At 49.4% G+C, this 23240-nt stretch overlaps 1 protein-coding gene across 1 annotated transcript in view; it reads left to right on the top strand.

Moving 5' to 3' along the window:
- The first annotated feature begins 748 nt into the window (after window positions 1-748).
- CSRNP1 (cysteine and serine rich nuclear protein 1) overlaps window positions 749-23240 on the top strand; it is a 36588-nt gene continuing 14096 nt past the window's right edge. The window contains exon 1 of the mRNA XM_054991490.1: window positions 749-991. The gene's annotated coding sequence lies outside the window, so the exon portion shown is untranslated. The remainder of the gene's footprint in view (window positions 992-23240) is intronic.

Below are 23240 nucleotides of genomic sequence, written 5' to 3'. Positions count from 1 at the left end.
CCAGTAGCGCCTGTAAGCCTAACAAAATTCAGCATCTCATAAAAGCTCATACCCTACAATAAATTTAAGCCCCCACTTCATAATATATAATTTATAATTATGTAATTTATAATTTATTTTACGTAATTATATAACGTATAACAATATAATAGATAATTGTATAATTTAAGCTCCCCACTTTATAATATAATTTAGCGCCCCCCCCCATGAAATATGCAGCTTGTTTCTATTTTTGAAATCGCGTTCGTAAACTGCATTTTTTAAAAAAATACGACCCCCCGCTTCCCTCTAACGCCGGCTGAACGAGCGGCGGCTAACGAGGAGCCAATTCCCCGCGCTGCGGGCAGGGTTCTCTGGCAGCCCCGGCCGGCTCGGCGTTTCCCGGCAAGGCGGCGGCGCCTCTTCCAGGAGGCGAGGCGAGGCGAGCGGCTCCTGTCCAGGAAACGAAACGCGGCGCGGCGGCGCGCACGTGTGAACGGGCCCCCCTGGCGGGCCGCCGCCGCCGCCTCTTCCGCGCCGGCCAATCCCGAGCCGCGGGGCTTTTCCAGGCTGCCAGGGAGGGAGGGAGGGAGGGAGGCCGGCCGCTCCCCGCCTCCTCCGCCTCCTCCGCCTCCTCTGCAGCCGGCCGGGGCAGGGCAGGGCGAGGAGGCGGGCAGGAAGCGCGCGGGGGCCGGGCTGCCGGGCTGCCTGCCTCCGTCCCCGGCTGGGCTCCCCAGTCGCCGCCTGCGTCAGAAGCCGCGGAGTTTTCCACTGACGAAAAAGGGCAGCGCGGCGGCGGCTGAGCCGGGGAGGCGGAGCGCAGCCCAGCCAGGCACGGGCGGGCTCAGCCAGCCAGCCAGTCCCGCCGCAGCCTCCGACGCAGCAGCAGCAGCAGCAGCAGCAGGAGCCGCCGCCGCCTGTCTGGACGGCGATGCGAGGCTGAGCCCCCGCCAGCCGCCCCGCCAGCCCAGCCCCGCGTCTGTTCCCTTCCTGCGGCTGCAGCGCGGCACAGGTGAGGTCCGCCGTCGGGGGGAACCGGGGAGAGTCTCCCGGGCGGGAGCGAGCAGTGGGGGCTGCCCCGTGCCTGGGTCCCTGGACGGCTGCAGCGGGGGGGGGGCGTGAATGGGGGCTGCGAGGGAATGGCTGGAGAGGGACCGGGGGGGCAAATGAGCCTTCGGGGATCTGCCCGGCAGGGGGCGCCCTAGGGAAGGGGGGAGGGGCGGGGGCGAGAGGGAGCCAGGCCGTCGGGGGGATCGCGGAGCTCCGGCTGTCGGGTGGGGAAGTTATGCCGGGGGGTGGGTGGGAATAACTTGAGTGGTGGGTTTGAAGGCTGCGGTGTGAAAAGGCACGTCTGAAAAAGGCGGCGGGGAAGCAGGGCGCTCCCCCGGGGGGGTCAGTGGGGGGTCGTAAGGGGGGTGGCGGCGAGGAAGCGATGCCCCCCCCTGTAGGGGGCGCGCCAGAGCCGGCCGGCAAGCGCCAGGCGCCGTTCCGGCCGTCGGAAGGGGGCGCGGGGCGTCTGGCTGTCAAGGCGCGCGGTGGGGGCTTTGGAATCTCAGAGCGGGAAACCTGCGGAGTCGCCGGCTGGGTCGAGTTTGTTGGCGGGGGGCGTTCGGGCTGCCCCCCGGTGCAATCCTAAACAGAATTACTGCAATCTAAGCAGTAGTTTAATGGGTTTAATCTGGAGTAACTTCGTTTAGGACCGCGCTGTCGGATCCTAGACGCCGAGAGTCGGCTCGGCTGCTTTGCATTGAATGGGGCGGATCGGGGCCGAGGCCCCTGCCTTGCACACAGGGATCTCCACCAACCCTCCCGGCGGGATCGGGATCCGCTCGCTCCGGCGTGTGGCTCTGGGCACCTGATCTTTGCAGCGGCGCCTGCCCGAGGGGGGCACTCTGCTCCGGCGGCGCCTGGCTCGGTCCCTGCGGATCGCCCTCCGCGCTGGCCTTTCTTTAAGCGCCGTGGAGCCCCCAGCGCCTTTATCGCGATTGGGCTGGGCTGGGCTGCCTCCCCCACCCACCGGCCCTGCTTGATGTCCTGGGGCGATGGGCAATAAAAGAGCTCAAAAGAAGTTAATGAAGTCGCTCAAGTTCTCCAGCCCAGGGAGGATAATAATCTCTAACTCCTTTGCTGGGGCGTCTTTTCCGAGGGCAGCATTTCTCTCTGCAAGAAAATAGATTAGATTCTGATTTTTTTTTAAGTACTCATTTCTTAGCTTAGAGCTCAAAGGAGACGCTCTGACATTGTTTCCGTCCAGCCATCGCTGGGAGTGAAACTGGATCGAACCCCCCCCCCCTCCAATTTTCTCCCCCTATCCCCAGGGATTTTCTTTCTTCGCTTTTAATATGTATCTTCTCCCCAACACGCACACACAGACACTTCTGTAACATAGTTACGTTAGGGAAAATATTGTGCGCAGCTGGAGCCTGATGCCAGGGCCGTGAGTCACGGGGAAATAAATAGAGGTTTGTTGGGGTTTTCTTTGAAACGTCAAAGTTGCTGGTTGCATCACTGCCACCGGGATGGAATCGTGGTGGTGGAATTCAGAACCGCTGATGTCATATCGGTTGGTCCCAAACTACTGACACCTGAGATGCCTCCCCCCCCAAGACTGGAGTCACGTTCTAAAATGAGAGTCCCCTCCCCCCAGCGACGAGGGAATGACGCTTGCTCATCCTTCGTTTCGGCACGAGTCACTAGCCTGGATGAGCCTGCTGTCTAGAACGAGGGAAACTCTGAATGAATCATTCAGAGACGCAACAGGCAGCTGCCTCTGAGGGTGTGTAATTTCGCCATGCCTCAAATGGCGATCGAGTGGCGTGGAAACACATGATGCCGAGTCACTGCCAAACAGCGTCTCTTTTCTGCTGCCTGATTTGAGGGAGATGAGGCTAGAATTCTGAATCATGCAGAGATGCAGCAGGCAGCCTCCTCTGTAGGTCAGGGCTTTGAATTCATAGTTACCGTTCTCGTAGCACAAAATTAAAATTTCTCTTGCACCGCTCCAGGGTTGTTTGGGAATTACCAGAGCATTGTATATCAAGTGTGATACACCTTGGTCATAATTGTGTTAATTCCCCTTACAACAGAAGCATTCTGATAAAGAGGGAGGGAGTAAAGTCACGCTTGCACGTGGGCAGCTACAGATTCAAAAGTGGGTCAGGCAGAACTTGGTGGGTCCGTGCTGGGTCATGTGAAAGAAAAACACAAGGAATTAAGTTTCCTTGAATTGCATGAGGCTTACTTGAGAGTAAACCAGGCTGGAAGTGTGTTGTAAAGGTTAAATCATACGGGGCAAAAGCGGTCACCAAGCGATAAAAGCTTTTGTATCGGAGTAATTTCTGTCAGAGAACTTCTATCTGTCGGTGTTTTGAGTTGCAAAGAGTTGTTTATCAGGTACAATGGAAAAGTAGCCTGTGGTCCAGTGTGAAGAGGCAAAAACTGGTTAAAGGGCCTCTTTCAACAGCCTCTGTACAAAAACCTCTTATCTCTCCAATATGCTAAAAGATCCATTTGTATACGTCAAGACCAACTCTTCTGCAGTTTGGAGGCTATGCTGTTTAGGCTGCCTGCCAAGAACGACTGTGTAACCTGGAAGTTCGTGCGCTTCTGTACACAATAGTGCAAGAGAATCCCCTCTTCCGGGTTTTTATTTCTTATTCTCCAAGACCAACAAAGCAACAAAGCTCTCTCATTCCAGTTGGTATTGTAAGGAACTTACAATGCCGACTGTCTCTCTCTCCCTTGTAGCTACAGCAGCACCTACTGGCACAAAGGTGGATTGATTCGCGACACCTTTGTTTGCAGAACAGCTGAGTTTGTGACAGACGGGGCACTCTTCAGACAGGAGAAAGGGGCAGGGTCCCATTTTTCTTTACTCATCCTTGTAAATTAGAGGCACCTAATAAGCTTTTAGGGGAATCTGCATTTGAAAAATGAATGGGAAGCTGTGCCGAATCGTACTGTAATTTAGAACAGCTGTTATCTCCTTCTTAACTTGTTTGTTTTTTAAAATGAAATTTGGACTTTAGAACTTTAGCTTTAGAAGGTTTTTTCTTTGGATGTCTTAGCGTTCCCCCTTCCCCAGTAAATATACGAATCCTGTACAGAGTCAGGCACACCTAAGCCCACTGAAAACATTCTGCCACAAGATCAGGGGATTACAGACAAAATGCTAACTTATTTGAATATTGCAGTGCCTAAGAGAAGATTTTTTTAATCCTAGAAGAAGGGAGGGGCAGTACCTGTGATTATGAATACCTTGGCATTTTAAGAGATAAAAGTGACCACCTAGAATGGCCTTGGTTCTATTTTTAACCACATTTGTCTGTAATATGGAAGATCACCGATTATAGCAACACACCAGAGCCAACAGGGCTTCAAAAGCAAACAAGTTCAATTCTCATCAGCATTGTGGAAGATTCTGGTTTGAAAGGCGTTTGATTGGCATTGATTGTGCTCGGCTGCTCTCGGTTGCTTGTTGTTCTTCTTACTCAACAGAGGAGAAAGCCATGGCTTTCATTTCAGTGGGAAAGATATTGTTTGATAGCAAAGAACACACGATGGCTAAATGGAAGCTCCATATTCAGGGGCAGTATACCTGTAAATACCTGTTGGGAGGCTTTGACATTTGCTTTTTGCTTGTGGGCCTACTGGAAGGCCACTGTCAAAAAGACAATGTTTGACTAAATAGGGTCTTGCTTTGATCCAGCTGGGCTCTCCTTATGTACAAAAGAGATGGAAATCTTCTTTTCTTCTCAGCCAGATTTAGCCAATGGAAGCGGCTGCATTCCTAGCCCTTTCGATTCCTGTCTTTCCTACTGATGGACGGGGCGAGAAACTTCACCTGTGGTTTGACTGCATTAAAACCTAAAGTGAAATTTTCATACAGTGGAATCTCTTTTAAGTTTCCTCATTTCCCTCCCTAGCTGAAGAATATAATAAGCTAAAGGAAAGAAATTATTGACGTGGTGCTATAGGGAAGTTTTTTTGGATATTTAGGAACAGTAATGTTTGCTTTTCTTCCACGGACCTTGTGGAGATTTACAGTGAAATCCTAAGCAAGTCTCATTTTATTCAATGGGACTTATTTCTAGGAAAGTGCTCTAATTTTAGGATTAGGAGAGCCAGTGTGGTGTAGTGATTAAGGGTGGCAGGACTCTAATCTGGAGAGCCAGGTTTGATTCCCCATTCCGCTGCATGAAGCCAGCTGGGTGACCTTGGGTCAGTCACAGCTTCTAGGAGCTCTCTGCTCCAACCACCTCGCAGGGTGTTTTGTTGTGGGGATAATAATAACATACTTTGTAAATCGCTCTGAGTGGGTGTTAAGTCATCCTGAAGGACAGTATATAAATCAAATGTTGTTGTTGTTGTGCACTGTTTGCAGGTTGCCACCTATCTGGGTGACCTGTGGGGCCCGATGTGCTTTGCTTTAAGCAGTTTGGTTGTTATGTAGAAATTGAATGTTTACTTTCACCACAGACTGTATGCAGTGCTGGGAATTGCTTCTGAAGCTCTGGTTTAAAGAAAGCGTTCTTGGGGCGTTTGTTCCACTTTTCCTCTCCGGAGAGGTTTTGAATGACTTACGTAGTCTCTACACAGTCAAGATGCTATATGTTAGCATAGCAGCAATTTAGAGAGTGTCTAAGAAGTTCTCCGAATAATCTTGGCGATTCTTGCCACAGCCCTGTAAGGTAGACCAGTATTCTCACCACCCTTCATTGCAGGTGCGAGGGGAATTAGGGTGAGAAACTAGCTTGCCGTAAAGCCATGGAGAGTTCATAGCAGAGGTAAGATGTGGACTGGAGGCTTCCTGCGTTCACATCTCTTAGCTCCTGCGCTACGTGTTCGTTTCTGCACAGTGTGAGGGGATGGGAAGGCGCTGCGCATTGTTGCGATATGCGCCTGGGTGAGAGTTGCTGCATTGTGCCATTGAAAGGATGCTGTGATTAATTGCATGGATTTATGATATAGCTGCTCTCCTTGTCTCTTCTCCTGTCTCTGCCCACCCCCACCCCTTATCTTTGTTCTTTTATGGAAGCTAAGTAATTATAAGTGGAAACCCTGGGTTCTGGCTGTGCTTAATTCTGGCACACGGTGAGCTTCTTGCCCAGATATGTTCTTTAGTTCCCTGGCTGGTCTCTTGCATTATTTAGAGAAGGGGAAAAGTGTGTGCCTATATATAAAGGGGAAACATGCGGTGCATAGAACACCGGGAGCGCTGCTGTGATTAATTCTCAAGGGGTCGCTGATTTGCTAAGAGACCCCGGGGTAGCTCTCGTTTTCACGTTTACTGGACGAAGATTCCCATTAGAGTGAATATGAAATAAAAACAGCCAAGGTGCTTATTTGGCTGGTAGCGTATTGATTTTCATTGTTCACCTTTCGCAGTGGTCTGAGCACTTCTTTGGCGCTTGCGCATGTGAAAGCCTCCAGCTGGCTGTAGCAGCTGTCGGGTGATTGCTCTAGGTTGGTCTGGGCCACTGCCTGAAAAGGTCCACTGCAGGCAAGAAGCCAAGCAGTATTTATTTAGTAGACTTCTGTCTTCCACTTCCTCCAAGGAGCTTAGGGTGGCCTGCATATGGTTCTCTCTCCCCTCCTCCATTTTGTCTTCATAAAAACCCTGGGAGGTAAATGAGGCTGAGAGAGAGAACATGACTGGCTCGCGGTCATCTGGGGACTTTCATGGCAGACAGGAGATTTGAACCTGGGTTTCCAGTCTCACCACTGCACTACATGTTGTAGCAGCAAAATGAACAAGAAGTCTGATGAGAACTGTTTGGCTGCAGTGAGCTTTGGAGCTGGGAGAGGCTGCAGGCAGCTGGAGGCTTCTGTTGGTTTAGACCCCCCCCCCTCTTGTAGAAACCTGCTGTTTTGAGAAAACTGCAGGACTGATACATTGTTCAAATGGAGCTAGAGCAAACTGTGTCCCAAGGTTTTTGTGGAAGAGGCTAGGTTTGGTGCACAAATGCAAATCTACTGAAAAAGAGGATCTAGCTAGGATGTTGTGTAGAATTTTGCGGGGAAGGGGTTCTGTGTGTGAACTGCAGCACACACATTGTTCTGCCTTTGATACTAGAGGAATTGCAGGTGAATGGGGGGGGGGTCTTTGAGCAGGTTTAGCATCTGTGCTCATCGCATGCCATTCTTCAAACTTTCAAAATGAGGTGCTGCAAAAACTGGGATTCTGTGACCTATACAGGTTATGCAAATAGAGGCAAAATAACATGGCACATAATTTGTTCTGTATCTGTTCTTCAAAAACTGGGGGGGCAGAGTATAACAAGCTGTCCCATCTATTAGGAATGCTGTTCTACTTCCTCTTCCCTTCTGCACTTTGTCCGGCATTGCCTATCTTTCTAGCTGTGTGGACTAGAAGCTTACATTTCTTCAAAATAGAAACCAGGGTCCCTGATAAGTTGGTAGCGAGATCCAAACTCAATGCTTTCACCGACAGGGCCTTATACTCTTTTGAAAGTCCCTGGCAGGTTTTTCGGCCGGGGGGTAGGGGAGCTTTTTAGTACTCACATTTGCCAAGAAAATTATTATTATTTATTAGGTGTATTATCGCTCTCCTTGTAAATGGGCTCAGAGCAGATTACAACGTCAGTAAATAAATTACAACAAAAACAGCATTAAAATCATAAAATACAATAACAATACATTTGGGGTGGCACCCAAGTCGCTCAACCCCCAATCCGAAACATTCCATGAAGTGGGAACAGGCAGGCTATATTAACATTTCAGTGGAAACTGGGGTGAGGGTTTTTTTCCGATCCCCTCCAACAGGAGACCAGTAAGGAAGGCCCACCGGTACGTTCACCTCAGCCATCTCTGTTTTGCAGGCCCGGTGGAAAGATAATAAATCCTGCCGGGCCCTTGTTTCAGCAGACAGAGAATCCCACCAGGTTGGTGCCAGGACCGAAAAGGCCCTGGCTGTGGTCGAGGCCAGGCGAGCATCCTTGGGGCCAGGGACCACCAACAGCTGTTTGTCAGCTGAACGGAGCACCCTCTGGGGAACACTTGGTGAGAGACGGTCCCTCAGTTTGAGGACGGACAGCAATATGTGTTTGCCCTGCAGAATCCAGAATAATAAAAAAAAATTATCTTGATTTCTTATCTTGATTTGTGATTATTAAGGTTTGTTAAGTTCCCAAATAAGGTCTCGAAAATCTCCGCTAGCCTGCTTGCCCAGAGGTACCTGGATTTGCCGCTGGAGGTTTGCAGCGTGCCAGAAAGTGGTTGGGACAATAGCCCAAGTCTCCAGTGAGCAACTGCTTGCAAGCCCGGATTAGCAATCCCTAAATCTTTTGCAGGAAATCAACGCGGTGCACCCATCTAGCAAGAGGCAGATCTGTACTGGGGTTTGTTCATCCTCGGATGACAGACATTCTGGTGCCTTCACTCCTCTTGCGCAGCTCCCATTTATCTCCACGGTGTTTGTGTTGGAGAGGGACATGTGGCTTCAAGAGCCGGCTAGCTGCTTCCCTTGGGACGGGAAAGGCTTCTAGTGTGCTCAGCGCATTACGTTAGACAAAACTGCTTTTTGACTCTTTTGCGCTGCGGGGGCAGAGGGAGGCTGTAATCGCCTCATCAATATTTGGTGCGGCGAGAGACCTTCTCCCGTTTGCATCTGATTCATGCTTTTATTCCGGGATGTGAAGTGGTCTTTTCTTTTTTCATTGCTGTCCCATGGCAGGCTAGCCCGGGATCTATTTTTAGCCACAGCAGGGTTATGAAACCTTAGACCCAGCCAGGTTTTTTTGGAAAAAGATCAGCTCGAAGGAGCAGGAAGCCAGTGACTGTTCCTTGAAACAAGGCTGTGGAATCTGGTTAACCCTTCCTTGGGTGTGAGGGAACCTTCCTAAATCGGCCCTTTCCTTTAAAGGGGAGGCCTGCGTAGGCAATCGTAAGGTATAGCAAAGGTGCGGGGTGGTAGGCGGGACTGCAGTAGGCACCCGGTCCTGCACTTTTTTTCGGAAGCAATATTTGAAAGAAAGGCACCAAAACGGAAAGCCGGAGGTTTCGTTAATGCATGTTCAGTGTGCATTCAGGGACTGGTAGTGGAATACGTGAATCTCCTCCACTGAGGAGCGTTGGCTTCCAGGCGACGCCAGGAATTAGGCAGTTTTCTCTGCAGGGTTAGATCTGTGGCGATTTCAACTGTAGCCCAGTGGTTAAGTGGTTCGGCTGCAAATCAGCACTCTGCTGGTTCGAATCCGACTACTGCCATGAGTTCAGTAGGTGGCCTTGGGTAAGCCAATCCTCTCAGCAACAGCTCCACAGCTGTATTGCGGGGATAATAATAACACTTTGGTCACTGCTCTGGGTGAGGCACTAATCTGTCTAGAAGAGTGGTATCTAAGCGCTGTTGTTATAGTTATTATTATTATGACCAAGAACATGCTCATGTAAACCAACAAGGGAAACACAGTGTTGTAGTTCTCCTTTAGCATACTGGCCTGGAGACACAATGTCTAAGTATTCAAGCAACCGAATGACTTTTTTTTAAGTGAACATAAATGCTTTTTTTTAAAAAAGGTGAAAAGTGTTCCTAGAGAGGCGTGGATCAGGCTTGTTAAGTAGCCTTCTCTTGATCAGCTGTGGCGAGTGGGAATTGTCTCCAGGCAACCAGGGAAGAAATTGTTGTTTTGCAGATCGGTATAGGTGTGTGCAGGCAAGCAACTAAGCCTCCCCTCCACCCCCACTGTGGCCTTATCGTCTTGGTGCAGAGTTGGTGAAAAAGAAGCCCTTCCATGTCTTTAATAATAGTGCAAATATAATGGTCAGAGAGGGCACCTTTGCCATGCCTTTGTGGGCTGGATTTGGGCCAAGGGCCAACGTAATGTCTTTCTAGCGACCATATACCACCAAGAGAATTCTGCTGGGGCCACAGAGATGCTGGCATTCTAGATAGTGTGGGGACTTCTGACAAGCCCTCCGTGAAGAGAGAGACAAAAATGTTCTTATTCTTTGGAACGTTTTTCTTCGAGTCAGTTGCGTTTCTCCAGGAAATGGAGTTGCTGTTATTTACAGCAGTGGAATCTGAAAATAACTGTAGTGTGGGTGGGTGTTAACAGCCTGAACGCTGGTGAGACGCGGGCATGGATTAGGGTGCCATAGATTATGATGGCTTGTTTTCTCTGTTGCAAATTGTCCGCGTGCCCAATCCGAGTGCCCACATGCTTGGCACCAAACTCCGCAGATGTAAAACCAGCGTTTGGCAAAGTCTGCTGCCGGCTCCGTGTTCATGTTGCAAAGTCTGGTTTGTAGTGTTCTGTTTACAGATGCCCGTGCCCGGCCTGGCATTAGGAGGCCGAGCAACCCTCAGGCCAAATGTCCTTAATTTCACTTTTGCGAACAATGGCTTCTTATACGTTTTGCTTTTTTTTTTTTAATTAAAAAGAACCCAGCCTAAAAACACCACCCTGTGAACTGAGAAGCCTTACCCTCTAATATTGGTGGAAGGGGTTGTGGTTACTCAGTGGCAAGGTGGAAAGGCCCTCTGCGCATGCTCAGAGGCACAGTTTTATTTACTTTGCATGTTCTGAAATTGTGTCTTTGGTGTCAAAGCTGATTTTGAGGCAATGGGTGTTTCTTGAGTGTAGTGTCTTGAAAATGGTTTTCTCTATAGGACAGAAGTGTAACTCCCCTCACCGCCATCCTGTGGCTATTCTGACTCAAACAGCATTAAAAGATCGTTCCTTTTCTTTGCAATTAGGCCTGTTTAATAGCCACTGTTCTGTTTTTAATATTTTAGCAAATATCTTTGCTGCATGTTAATGGTTCTAGCGGCCTAGATTTTGCCAGTGTGCCTTGTGAGTGTGCACAAATTGCATCATTTGTTTGCAGAAACTAGCATCCCGAGAATCAGGCTTTCCTTTTTAAACAATCACGTTTCTAGCTCTCATGATCGCACGGGTAAGCTCGAAAGTAGGCGGGCAACGCTTGTAGAAGCCGCAAGATTTCCTGCAGTGGAGGTGGGGAGATTGCTTAATGCAGTGCAAAGCTCTTTGGCGTTCTCTAAAATAATCAAATTCTCGTGGATCTCCTTAATTTACAATTTCTTTTTTACAAACCCTTTGTTCACATGTATTGGTCTCGGTAGACCCCATTCCTCATCGCCAAAGGACAACTTTTGACCGGCTTCCTTGCTGGCAAAAACCCAGAACTCATTTCGAGGGGGAATGCACAGAAACGCAGTTCCGGCAGTTCCCCAAAGAGGTCACATGACAGGTGGCCCCGCCCACCTGACTCTCGGCCATTTTGGACCCGTTTCGGCCTGGATTGGGGCCAAAGCGGCCCAGATCGGGCCTCTGACAGGTGGTGGATCACTCTCCCGCTCATCAGCGGCCCAATCCATTTTGGGCCCCCTTTCAGCCATTTTCAGCCCCTTTTTGCCATTTTGGACCCAGTTTCTGCCCTGAATGACCAGGATTGGATCCAAAACAGCCAGGATAGGTGAGGCCAGGGGGTGTGGCATATGCAAATCAGTTATACTAATGACACACTTCTGGTGTGTTATGCAAGAGGCGTGGCATATGCTAATGAGTTATGCTAATGAGTTCCTCCAGCTCTTTTTCTACGAAATGACCCCTGCAAAAACCTGTTACAAACATGTTACCGAGGTTCTAAAATTCCGCTTTTCTTGACTCTCAGTTTGGGCTGCCCTCAGCTGTGATCTTGACTTTATTTTAATGCAGAATATTCACACACCTTGTCTCCTATGGTGCAGTGTAGCGGTTAGAGTGCCAGGCTAGGATCGTGGGAGACCCTGGTTCGAATCCCCACTCTGTCACGCAAGCTTGCCTGGTGTCCTTGGACCAGTTACACACACTCAGCTTAATCTACCTCGCAGGGTTGTTGTGAAGATAAAATGGAAGAGAACAGAATGGTTGAAGCCGCTTTGGATCTCCATTGGGGAGAAAGGTGTAATATAAATGAAGTAAATAAATACACGTGGGACTCTGCTTTTGATACTGCTGGGTTTTTTTGTGGGGGGAGAGGTGTTCTTATGTTCAAATCTTCCTCCTGCATGGGGTGGTGATTTCGATGCCTGTATTAGACATGCTTGTGGTTTGCAGTTGCTGGCTTCTTTGTCGAAATTGTTCTATAGAATCACAGGGTTGGAAGGGACCTCTAGGGTCATCTAGTCCAACCCCCAGTACAATGCAGGACATTCACAACTACCTCACCCCCACATGCCTCCAGTGACCCCTGCTCCATGCCCAGAAGATGGCAAAACGCCATCAGGATCCCTAGCCAAACTGCCCTGGGGAAAATTGCTTCCTGACCCCAAAGTGACAATCGGCCTTAACCTGAGCATGTAAGAAGGGGCCACGAGAACTAAGCACTGATGCAACCCTTCCTGCCCTCTCTCCCATGGTCTGCCCAGGTTCACAGAATCAGCATTGCTGTCAGATGGCCGTCTAGCCTCTGCTTAAAAACCTCCAAAGAAGGTTTTTATATAAGTGTGTGTAGTTTATATATTGGAGGTGATTTCTCCTTTGAGGTGCCTGAACCTACAGGAAGCCACCTTAAAGGTAAGCTGCACCCAAATATTTGCTGAGGACATCTCTGAGGAGGAGGGGTAGCTTGAGTTTCTTGACGGCCTCGTGCTCCTTTTGCTTAGCATTAAATTCCCGGCACTCTTCCGAGCTGGCTGAGAGGCAGCAACGTTGAGGACTGCCCTCGAGCTCCCCCATCTTCCCTCTGTGGCGCAACCTCCACCCTGCTTCTGAAAGCTGGCTGTTCAAATAAGAGTGGAATGCACATCTGGGCTAAATATTTGTAAGAAAGTATTCCCAGGGTAGTTGGAGGCAGCCGTGCCAGAGAGGAATTCCTGCTGGTTTGATCGGCTCCGTGATGTACTTTTCGTTCAAAAAGCTGTTCTCGGTCAAATGGATGAGTAAGAAGTCCAAGCCCAGAACAAAATGTCTCTTTTGGCAATCTACAAAAGGAGACTCGCCTCTTTAAAGATAATCTCTCTTCCCCACTGCCTGCCTTTCACTCAGACCAGGGTTTTTCCAGGCATTTAATATTTGAGGCGCATTCTTTTAAAATTAAATTTGAAGGTGTACGTACTCTAGAATTAGCCCTTCTTGAGGGTGTATGTCTCTGTATGAGTTACTGCTCAGGGCATACCTCCGAGCAGGAAATTCTGCTCTGTCTCTGCAGCAGGGACTATTTAAATCATAATGGATGCCGAGTTTTCCTTCCAGCCTCCAAGCGGCAGTGGATTCGAGTCCATGACAGCATAGAATTCAGAGACATGGCAGGCAGTCTTTTTTGCTGGTAGGTCCTTGGGGCTCACAGAAGACTTGAAAACCTACTTGTAGCCTTCTTTCTAAGCATGGGAGTTGTGTAGAGTTGGTCTTTTCTTATGGGAATAGATCCCACAGGCTTTGTGGGAAAATAATGGGGAGTTGAGATGCCACCTCAGGTTGCCTGGACCGAAGGCTGTGCCTCTATTTCTTCTGAATATTCTCATCAGCGAGGAGGCGCAGCAGGGTACAAGCCCAGGGGTGGAAGGCGGAAGGAAAACCAGGCCCTTGTTTCAGCCCACCCCAAAGCCTTCCCTCAGCCCGGAGAGCCTTAGGGTGGGAGCGGCCCTGAGCCCAAGATGAGCCCTCTGTGGTAGTTGCAGGTTCAAAGGAGAATGGGCAGGGTTGGGTTAGGTTGGGTTGGGTCTTCGGGGGACTGAGTCCGACTTGGACCTGTGAAATGGTAGTAGCATCTTTCTTTTACTTGGAGGGGTGTCTGTTTTATGTGGCTTTATCCAAGTACATATTTATGATCTTTATAAAAATCGAAAGGGGGAGTGCGGCAGTTGAATGTTGAATCCTCGTTTTGGGTACTGCTTAAATTTTCCCAGCGAGGCGGCCCGATGACTTTGGAGAAGATCGGCGTTTGCAGACAGGAGTTTGGGTTGCTCTGGGTGCTGGTCTGGTTATACCAGGGCGAATCAAAGTAGTTGCGGCCGTGGGATTCTGCCCTCTCTGCTTAAACTAGTAACAGTTGCATGTCAACAGTAGCCCGATATTGATTTGGCACTATCTTTTCCCAGAACAGTCAGTCTACTATCTCTTACCTGTATTCTTTATAACAGCCCTGCAAGGTAGGCCAGTAGTATTATTTGTATGCCATAGGATTACAGAGGTGGCTAAGGCCAGTGCAGTTTGTTTAAAGCCACCTACTAAATGCAGGGCCGAGGCACGGTTCAGACTGGAGACTTGTCAGGCAGCAGACACGGAGTTTTACTTGGTCCTCTTTGTGTGTCCCTTCAGAACAGCAGGCGGAAAGAGTGGCTGAATTTCTTATCAAGCCGCTCCTGAAATTGCCTTTGGAAATCTAAACTGGGCAATGTTCCAGTTTTCAAATAATAAAACACGGGGATGAAAAAGACTGGGATTCATGCCGTTGGGGTGAATTGGGGAGAGATTGTACTAAAAGCTTTCTCCCATTAATTAACACTAAAGTATTGCTTGATCGGGGCGTACGGAGTTGACAGCACTATAAAATAATGGAGATCCTTCCTGCCCTTCTTAAGTGCTACCTGGTTGCATCTCTGTATCCCTTTCGGAGAGAAATAATTCACGCTGTTTCTTCCTCCTTTCGGCAGTCAATGTGTGTATGAGAAGATTGGTGATGGTAGAAAGTGCAGTCAAGTCATAGCTGACTTATGGCGACCCCTGGTGGGGTTTTCATGTCAAGAGACTAGCAGAGGTGGTTTGCCATTGCCTGCCTCTGCAACCCTGGTCTCCCATCCAATTATTAACTAAGGTCGACCCTGCTTCTGATGAGATCGGGCTTGCCTGGGCTATCCAAGTCAGGGTATGAGAATATTACCAAGGTGTTACCAAGGTGATTCAGAATCAATCCCCTGATACGTCGTTTGAAAGTAAGGTTCAGTCCTGGTGCACATAAAGAAACTAAAAGCAGTTCTGAATATGTGTAGAATGCCTTTGTTCTGCCACAGGGTGACCTCTGCGATTTTGGGCTGTCCTGCAGATGTGGCCAGCAGGATCGCTTGGATTCTGTCATCGTCCCGTTTCTGAATTCTGCTGCACATCCCCTAAACCTGCCTTTGCTACTGGTGGTGTCTCTGTAGTAACTGATGGTGTTTTCATACATTACAAGGTTCGGCGCAGAAAGTCTAGGCTGAATAGGGAGTACAACCAACCGCAGCTCCTGCTTCTGCAACCCATGTGCTTGCTAAATGCACATGTGCTGGGTTCAGGGTTATGCTTTAGGTGGGTTATCTATGAAAACAAGTCTCCAAAAGCGGTTTGTATTGACACGAAGGGAACTCAAGTAAACACCATAATTGCTTCTCTTCATTATTTTTTTTTTCAAAATTGCTTAAATTCTAGGTTAGTCAAGCGGTTGTTTTTCGCCTACTCCGGAGGGACCTCGTCTTAATTTAGAAGCTAATTAAGCTGGCAGACTTGGAAATGCAGCGGCGTCCTGACAGCTCAAGTTCTCCTGGCATTCTTGGGGTGGGGGAGGCAGGGTGGGGTGGGGGAGGCACCTGTTGTTGCAGCGCAAGCGTTCTGGCCCACCTTGCTTCAAAGGCAAGCTTCCGTCGGCAAGCCACGGTTTGCTGTCGGGCCTCACCTTTTGGCAGGTTTTGCTTTCAGCTTCCTGACTATTTCCCTGTTTGGCTCTTGCATTCAGAACTTCTTGGGCCCCTGAAGAGCAGCCCCTCCCCACCAGCAGAGATTTATTTATTTATTTATATCATATTTGTATTCTGCCCTCCCCGCAAGCGGGCTCAGGGCGGATAACAACCTTAAAATCATCTGAAAACGTTCCATATTAAAACATTAAAACATCACATAAAAATAGCAGCACTCTTTGCCTGGCGGCAGCATTACAACTATTAACAAACAACACAGCAGTACAACTAGATATAGTAGCACAGCCCCGTGGCGCAGAGTGGTAAGCTGCAGTACTGCAGCCCAAGCTCTGCTCACGATCTGAGTTCGATCCTGGCGGAAGCCGGGTTCGGGTAACCGGCTCAAGGTTGACTCAGCCTTCCATCCTTCCGAGGTCAGTAAAATGAGTCCCCAGTTTCCTGGGGGTAAAGTGTAGATGACTGGGGAAGGCAATGGCAAACTGCCGCGTAAAAAGTCTGCCAAGAAAACGTCATGGTGCAACATCCCCCCCATGGGTCAGTAATGACTCGGTGCTTGCACAAGGGACTACCTTTACCTTTAACAGCAGCTGAAAAACAAACAGTGGTGGGCAGCTCTCACAGGGAGGGGGATAGATGTTGTATCCTCCAGCCAGCGGAGGCCCAACCTCAGCCATGAGCCTGGCGGAACAACTCTGTCTTACAGGCCCAGTGGAAAGATAGTAAATCCTGCCGGGCCCTGTTCTCAGTAGACAGAGCGTTCCACCAGGTAGGAGCCACGACTGAGAAAGCCCTGGCTCGAGGCGAGGCAGGCCTCCTTGGGGCCAGGGACGGATAATAATTGTTTTTCTCCTGATTGGAGGGTCCTCCGGGGAATATACGGGGAGAGACAGTCCCTCACGCACACTGGCCCCAGTCCGCACAAGGCCTTATAGGTCAATACCAGAACCTTGAACTTGATCTGGTACTCCACTGCATGCCAGTTTTTTTTTTCTTTCTGGCAGGGACAGCTTTGCCATTGGAGGCAGCAAGCAAAAAAAAATCTGGGATTGAGCATCTGGCAGTGGGCTTAAGCTGTTTGAAAGTCCGGTTCTGGCGTAGGCCTCCAGTGAGCAGAGCGATGTCCAAAGTCCTTCCGGGCAGCTGGGGGACTCATGCGCTCCTTTGGATTATGGCCCAAATCAGGTGTTTGCATTGCGTGCGCCAAGGGCAAACGTGTTTACCCACGAGAGAATAATTATGCCGAAATGGAAACGGAGTTGCAAAAGGCCAGAGGGGCGCCGGCAGTTGTGCAAAAAAGCCATCACGCTCTTGCGCCACTTTGATGCCGTGTGTGTGGGAGATGTCCTCCACAATATGTGCCAGAAGCTGTGCGCTTTCGGGAGTGCCGCTGTGGCTAAATGGAATCCTTCCAAGGTGTTAAGCCGGGTGTCATGCCGGACATGTGTACGGAAGGTGTCTGCATGGCCGGCTGCAGCTCCCCTCTGCCTTGGATTCCGGCCCGAAAGCCAGTTTAGGCCAGCCCACCTGTGGCCTTGGCTATCCCTCTCCTTGACATAAGTCGGTTATATCAACACAGAATCAAAGGGATCAGCTGGAGAAAGGTTACTTGAGTGTTAAGCGGGAAGGGAGAAAGATTCCTTCCCCAGAGCTGCGTGCTGCCCTTTCGGGTGTCCTGCATTTCCTCGTCTGAGGAGACCGATCCTGCTTGCACAGACTAAGGTGGGTAGTCCCGCAGCAGGCACGATGTATGGAAAACGGGCATGAAGGTCTAGGGTAGCAATCGCTTCTAGGGAAGGGGCATTTCCCTGCCGCTTCTCCCATGCTGAGAACTGACGGGATTAAATTCTCCCAGCAGAGAAGCTGCACTGATCCCATGATCTTTATCCTCCCCACCCGAGGCGGAGGGGAAAGTGAGTTGGAGACCTTGTTCTAAGAGGGTCTGTGCAAGGCTAGTTTTAGGAAAGGGCTTGGAGGGTGGTCTCTTTGCATTCTCTCTAAAAGATTCTTGCCCTGGTCGGTCCATAGACCCTTGCAGAAGCACAGTAGCAGGTAGCTCCTTTCGCACGGCCAAGAGCAGGATTTTACATGCTTTCATTTGGGGAATGGAATAGCTCTAGCTAAGGGGAGGGCAAACATTGAGTAAATCTAGAAGGGAGGCAGAGATGTTAAGAAATGCAGCTTTCTTATAGAGCTCGCACCATTCTCTCCTCTTCTCCTCCCCCCTTTTATTTTCCAAAGAGCAATTCAATGAACCATCTTGCTCTTCCGTGTTCAGCAAAACTGCAGAGGCCAGCTGATGGCTGCTAGTGAATGTTTAACTTATCTCGCAGTCAAAAGAAGTACTTCTTTCTTTTTAACCTTTTTAATACCCTTGCCGAAGCGGCTGCTCTCTGTCAAGTTGTTCGAGAAGGCCACAGGCTTTGTATTGTGCGACATCCCACCAAAGGCTTTTAAAAAACGACTTGACGAAGAGGTCTGGAAAATTGGGGCAGTTGGCATTGCTCAGTTTTTTGAGGTGTGTGTGTGTGTATCTTCAAGAAGAACAGGCACTGAGGGACGTGCATTGAAGAGGGTTCATACCATTACGGGCAACGTGAGAGCAGATCTTATCAAATCCAAAGAGGAACCTAAGTCAGATGTCAAGCCAGCCATTTATTTATTTATTCTCTTATGCCTTGCCTTTTCCCCCCATTGGAGCCCAAAGTGGCTTATACAGTTCTCCTCGCCTCCACTTTATCCCCACAACAACCCTGTGAGGTAGGCTAGGCTGAGAGTGTATGACCAGCCCAAGGTCACCTAGCAAGCTTCCATGGCAAAGCAGGGGTCTGGGCGAGATCTCCCAGATGCTAGTTTAACTACTGCACCACGCTGGCTCTCACAACATCTTGAGCCTTTTCAGAAAATGGGCCTTTCAACTATGTAGTGCTGAGGGGTCCTTTAGCCCCTCTAGATCTTGCATGGAAAAGTTCTCCTGGTTGTATCAAAGGAAATTATCCAAGCAAAATAGTCAAGAGTCCAGTAGCACCTTTAAGACTAACCAACTTTATTGCAGCATAAGCTTTTGAGAACCACAGCTCTCTTTGTCAGATGCATCGTCAGCTTTGGAGAACCACAGGTCTCTTCCTCAGATGCAACTTTATTGTAGCATAAGCTTTTGAGAACCACAGCTCTCTTTGTCGGATGCATCGTCAGATGCATCCGACAAAGAGAGCTGTGGTTCTCAAAAGCTTATGCTACAATAAAGTTGGTTAGTCTTAAAGGTGCTACTGGACTCTTTACTATTTTGCAACTACAGACTAACACAGCTAACACCTCTGGATCTATTCTCCAAGCAGTAACCACTGGAGGTCTCTCGGTTCTCCCTTCTTGTAATCCATCACTTCTGTGTGTTTTGGACAAGCTGTCGTGTGGATGATTCAGTAGTTGTGATAATCCTAGCTGTGGGTACCTAGTTTTGGGGTCCCTTCCAATCCAGAAGCGTAAGGACATTAAGAGGCCCTAGACACATTGGTGCTTTGAAGGGCTGCAGGACTATAAGAACAAAGAGCGTCTCCATACGGAAAATAGATGGAAGAATTCCTCTTTCCTGAATATCCACTCTGCCCACACATAGGCAGGCAGTCGGGGCCTGTTGGATCACATTCCACAATGATCCAAGAAGGCACCTTCCTGTTCGAAGCTTGCCCGAAGCATTTGGTGTTTGGCAGGTCAGATCTGGGGCTTGGTTGGAGCCGAGATGTTGGGCGTAGACTGCCGAATGAATGCCACGCGGGTCCCAGGTGCAACCATGCCCATGGTGGCAGAGGATGGAAAGGGTTACATTTCCTGCCATGGCAGGGATAGGCAGGCTGGTAAGGTCCTGTCTGCATGGGGCACAGCCATCTCCCCTTCTGCCCATGTTGCATGAGCACATTTGTGACAGTGTACCATTGGTGGGTTTGTAGTGCCCTGTCTTTCTTCAGTATGCCAGGAGCATCTCGAGCAGCGACAAGGCAGTTGTCTGTTGTGAGAAGGGGCTTAGGCCCCTGCAGTGCGGCTCACCCCTTATATTCTATTGTCAGCAGGTGTGTACGTATGTGAAACAGACTGTGCCTTGGCCAGGATTCTAATTGTGCAGAACTCTTCCTTCTAAGTTGCACCAAAAGTGCATGGAACCCTCTGATGGCCAACTGCTGAGGAGCAGCAGCCAGGGAGAGCTTGGACTGTGTGCCTTGGCTGTAGACCTTCCAGGGTCATCTGGTTGGCCGCCGTGCAAAACAGGATGCCAGGTTAGGTGAGGTCTGCTCTTACACATGACAACAGGGCCAGCAGATGCAATCTTGCTCTTGCTATGCATCTGCTCTTTCTGCAGATAACCATTTATGAACATTCCTGAAGGGACGGTCCCTGACCTGGATAGCCCAGGTGAGCCTGATCTCGTCAGATCTCAGAAGCTAAGCAGGGTCGGCCTTGGTTAGTAATTGGATGGGAGACCTCCAACAAAGACCAGGATTGCAGAGGCAGGCAATGGCAAACCACCTCTCTTAGTCTCATGCCAGGAAAACCCCACCAGGGGTTGGCACAAGGCAGCTATAACTTGAGGGCACTCTCCACCACCACCTCAAGGGAAGGAGAGGGTATTAATTGGTAGAGAGGCTAGGGGTGGCAAAATGCTGGAACCTGTGGGTGGTTTGACTACAGCTAGTCTTGGGACTGGAACAGTGTGGCTGGCCAAGCAGTCTAGCAGAGAGGGTTTTGCAGACATTCACATGCTCAAATTGGGGGGATAGATCCAGAGGAGTTCGCTGTAGTTACAAAATAGTAAAGAGTCCAGTAGCACCTTTAAGACTAACCAACTTTATTGTAGCATAAGCTTTCAAGAACCACAGCACTCTTGCATGTGACAAAGAGAGCTGTGGTTCTCAGGAGCTTACGCTTCAAATAAGTCGGTTAGTCTTAAAGGTGCTACTGGACTCTTTACTAAGTTGGGGGGATGTGCTACTCGAAAGAATCTCAGATCCACACTACACGAGACGAATTACACGCACACGGCATGTGAACGGACTTACACGTGTTTCCCCTGTGTTTACTCTGTCTTCTGTCCTTCCAGAATGTGAATGACAGCAGTACAGTTTACAGTAGTGGAAAATACACATGGAGCTTTGCTGTTCCTGCTTTTCATTGCAAGTGACATTGTGAACAAATCCCACCCGCAAGTGGGGCAGCCCATGGGCCGCCTGATAGTAGCAGCAGGAACAAGACCTTGGGAATTGTGAAGTCCAGGCAGGGGTGGGTGGGGGAAGTGGCATGAACTAGTTTTCAGTGTTGGGTATTGGCAGAGGCTTGGCTCAGTTCCTCTTCTAGGTTGTGTTCTCCTATTTGCATGGGAACGGATTGTCTTCTGTTCCCAAGCCTTATTCCCTGGAAGCTACGGGATGTGTTTTCAGAGGGCTGCGGGGCTTTTTGGGTTGTTTGTTTGGGCAACCAAAAAGAATGAAGGGAATGTAGCAATCCAAACCTGGGCTGGGTTAGGTTTCATTAGCACCGTGGCTCAATCCGGGGTCTCGTCCGACAACGGTTGAAGGATAGGGGGAGGTAGGCAGCTTTTCCCTTTTACTTTATTTTTTTGTCCCCGTACTTTATTCTTGGCACGAGAGGCTGCCTTTCCCCACAAGGGGAAACAGCACAATGCTGTGGTCTGCATGGCAGCTTTGTTAATTAGCGTGAGCTCATGCTGCAGCCGTGGAGAAAGGGGATCGAGTGAGAGGCCGCCGTAAGCCAAGGATAACGCTTTGTTATGGCAAAACACAGCGTACACAGCGTTCTCTCCCCCTCCTCCTGGCTTTTGCAAGGGTAACATATGGATATGCAAAAATCCAACCTGTGGGGTAGGCGGAAAGGAGAGATCTAGGCCAAGCTGGGGCTTGTGTTGTCCAACAGTGGCTGATTCCGCACACATTGGATAATGCACTTTCAATGCACTTTATCAATTGTTTGAGGTGGATTTTTTGTTCTGCACACGAAAAAATCCGTCCAAATGATCTGTAAAGAGGATTGAAAGTGCATTATCCAACGTGTGTGGAATCACTCAGGCCATTTCCATGCATGATGAATAATGCACTTTCAATGCACTTTACCAGTCCTTTGGAAGTGGATTTTTTGTTCCACACATGGAAAACCAGTTCCAAATGTTCACTAAAGAGTATTGAAAGTGGATTATCCAACGTGTGTGGAAGCAGCCTCAGTGTCTCACCCCGCTGCCTAGCAAGTTTACAGGGAGGCTCTAGATTGGCTTGCAGTGCAGTCTAGAGGCCAGCAGTCTAATGGGGAAGGAGTGCAAATACTCCCTGAGCAGCTGGGTGCAATGGAGGGGGAGCCCAGCCTTGATCAGGAGGGTTGGGATTTCCTCCGACCTGTGGGTCACCCTAGGACAGTGTCTCTGGAAGCTGGATTCTCTGTGCGGTCCTGTGTGGAGTTACTCCAGTCCAAGTCCATTGACCGGTGGGATTAGACAAGAGTAACGGCATAGGGATTGCACTCTCTTGTCTCCTGCTTGGTCGTCCTCAGTGAAGCACTCGAAGCTTGAGCGGAGCAATGAGGCTTTCACGCCGCTGTCCGGGCTAGGGGCAGAGTATGTGTTTTGCATGTAGAAGATCTTGGTCTTTGATAACAGGGCTGAGAAAGAAACCTGTTCGAAAAGGCTTCTTAATAGTGGGGCTGGGAGAGAGAGACCCATTTCCTGTCTGAAACTCTAGAGGCAACGGCTGCCGATCGCAGTAAGATATACCAGACATTGAGTGATTCCGCACACGTTGGATAATGCACTTCCAATCCTTTTTATAGATCATTTGGAACGGATTTTTTTGTGTGCGGAACAAAAAATCCACCTCAAACGGTTGATAAAGTGCATTGAAATTGCATTATCCAACATGTGCGGAATCAGGCTTAGAGACATCTGGCTCTGTAGAAAGCAGCCGTTGACGTTCCAGAGCAGAGCCCTTCTTCCAATGTGTCTGTTCAACCTCCCCCGCCCCTTCCCTAGCCATGTAGACGAGCTGTCAGCCCTGTACATTCAGGAATTCATCACTGTTTCTTAGCCTCTGTTATCTTCATCTGTGAAATGGGCGTAACCTTGTTTGAGGCGGTTGTGAGGTTCAATGGGAGACTGGTTGTGAAGCGCTTGGTAATACTCAAGTGCTTGAGGAATAGTTCAGCACAATGGGACGGTGGAATCTGAACCAGTTTGGTTTCTTTCGGTCTGTCTGTGGGCTTTGCCACAACCGTCTGCTGTCTGTTGCTATGCCTTCTGCAGCAGTCCCAAAGGCACGGAGACGGTGTCTTTTATGAGTAACAAGTCAAGAAGCATTATCTGATGCTTTTGCCTGTAAGGCGCCACTGAGGAGTTCTAAATGTTGAGAGGGTGGGGGTTGCTTCCGGAAAGCTTTGTCTTCGTTGTGGTACTTTTAGTGGCTTTCAACCGTGCCTCTAGAGGAATCCCTTCCACACTGTCTTGTGTGCCAAAGAACCCCTGAACACTGTAGACTCGGGGGGCTGCTCATTTCACGCAGGCTAGACCTGTGGAACGTTGATGCTTCTTTGCATGAACGTGAAACATGTGTGAAGTCATCTGAAGGCTGGGTGATGCACA

This window comes from Eublepharis macularius, chromosome 11 (assembly GCF_028583425.1).
Source record: "Eublepharis macularius isolate TG4126 chromosome 11, MPM_Emac_v1.0, whole genome shotgun sequence".
Taxonomy (NCBI): domain Eukaryota; kingdom Metazoa; phylum Chordata; class Lepidosauria; order Squamata; family Eublepharidae; genus Eublepharis; species Eublepharis macularius.
Note: the sequence above shows the minus strand (reverse complement) of the source record. Positions and strands in the feature narration are given on the sequence as shown.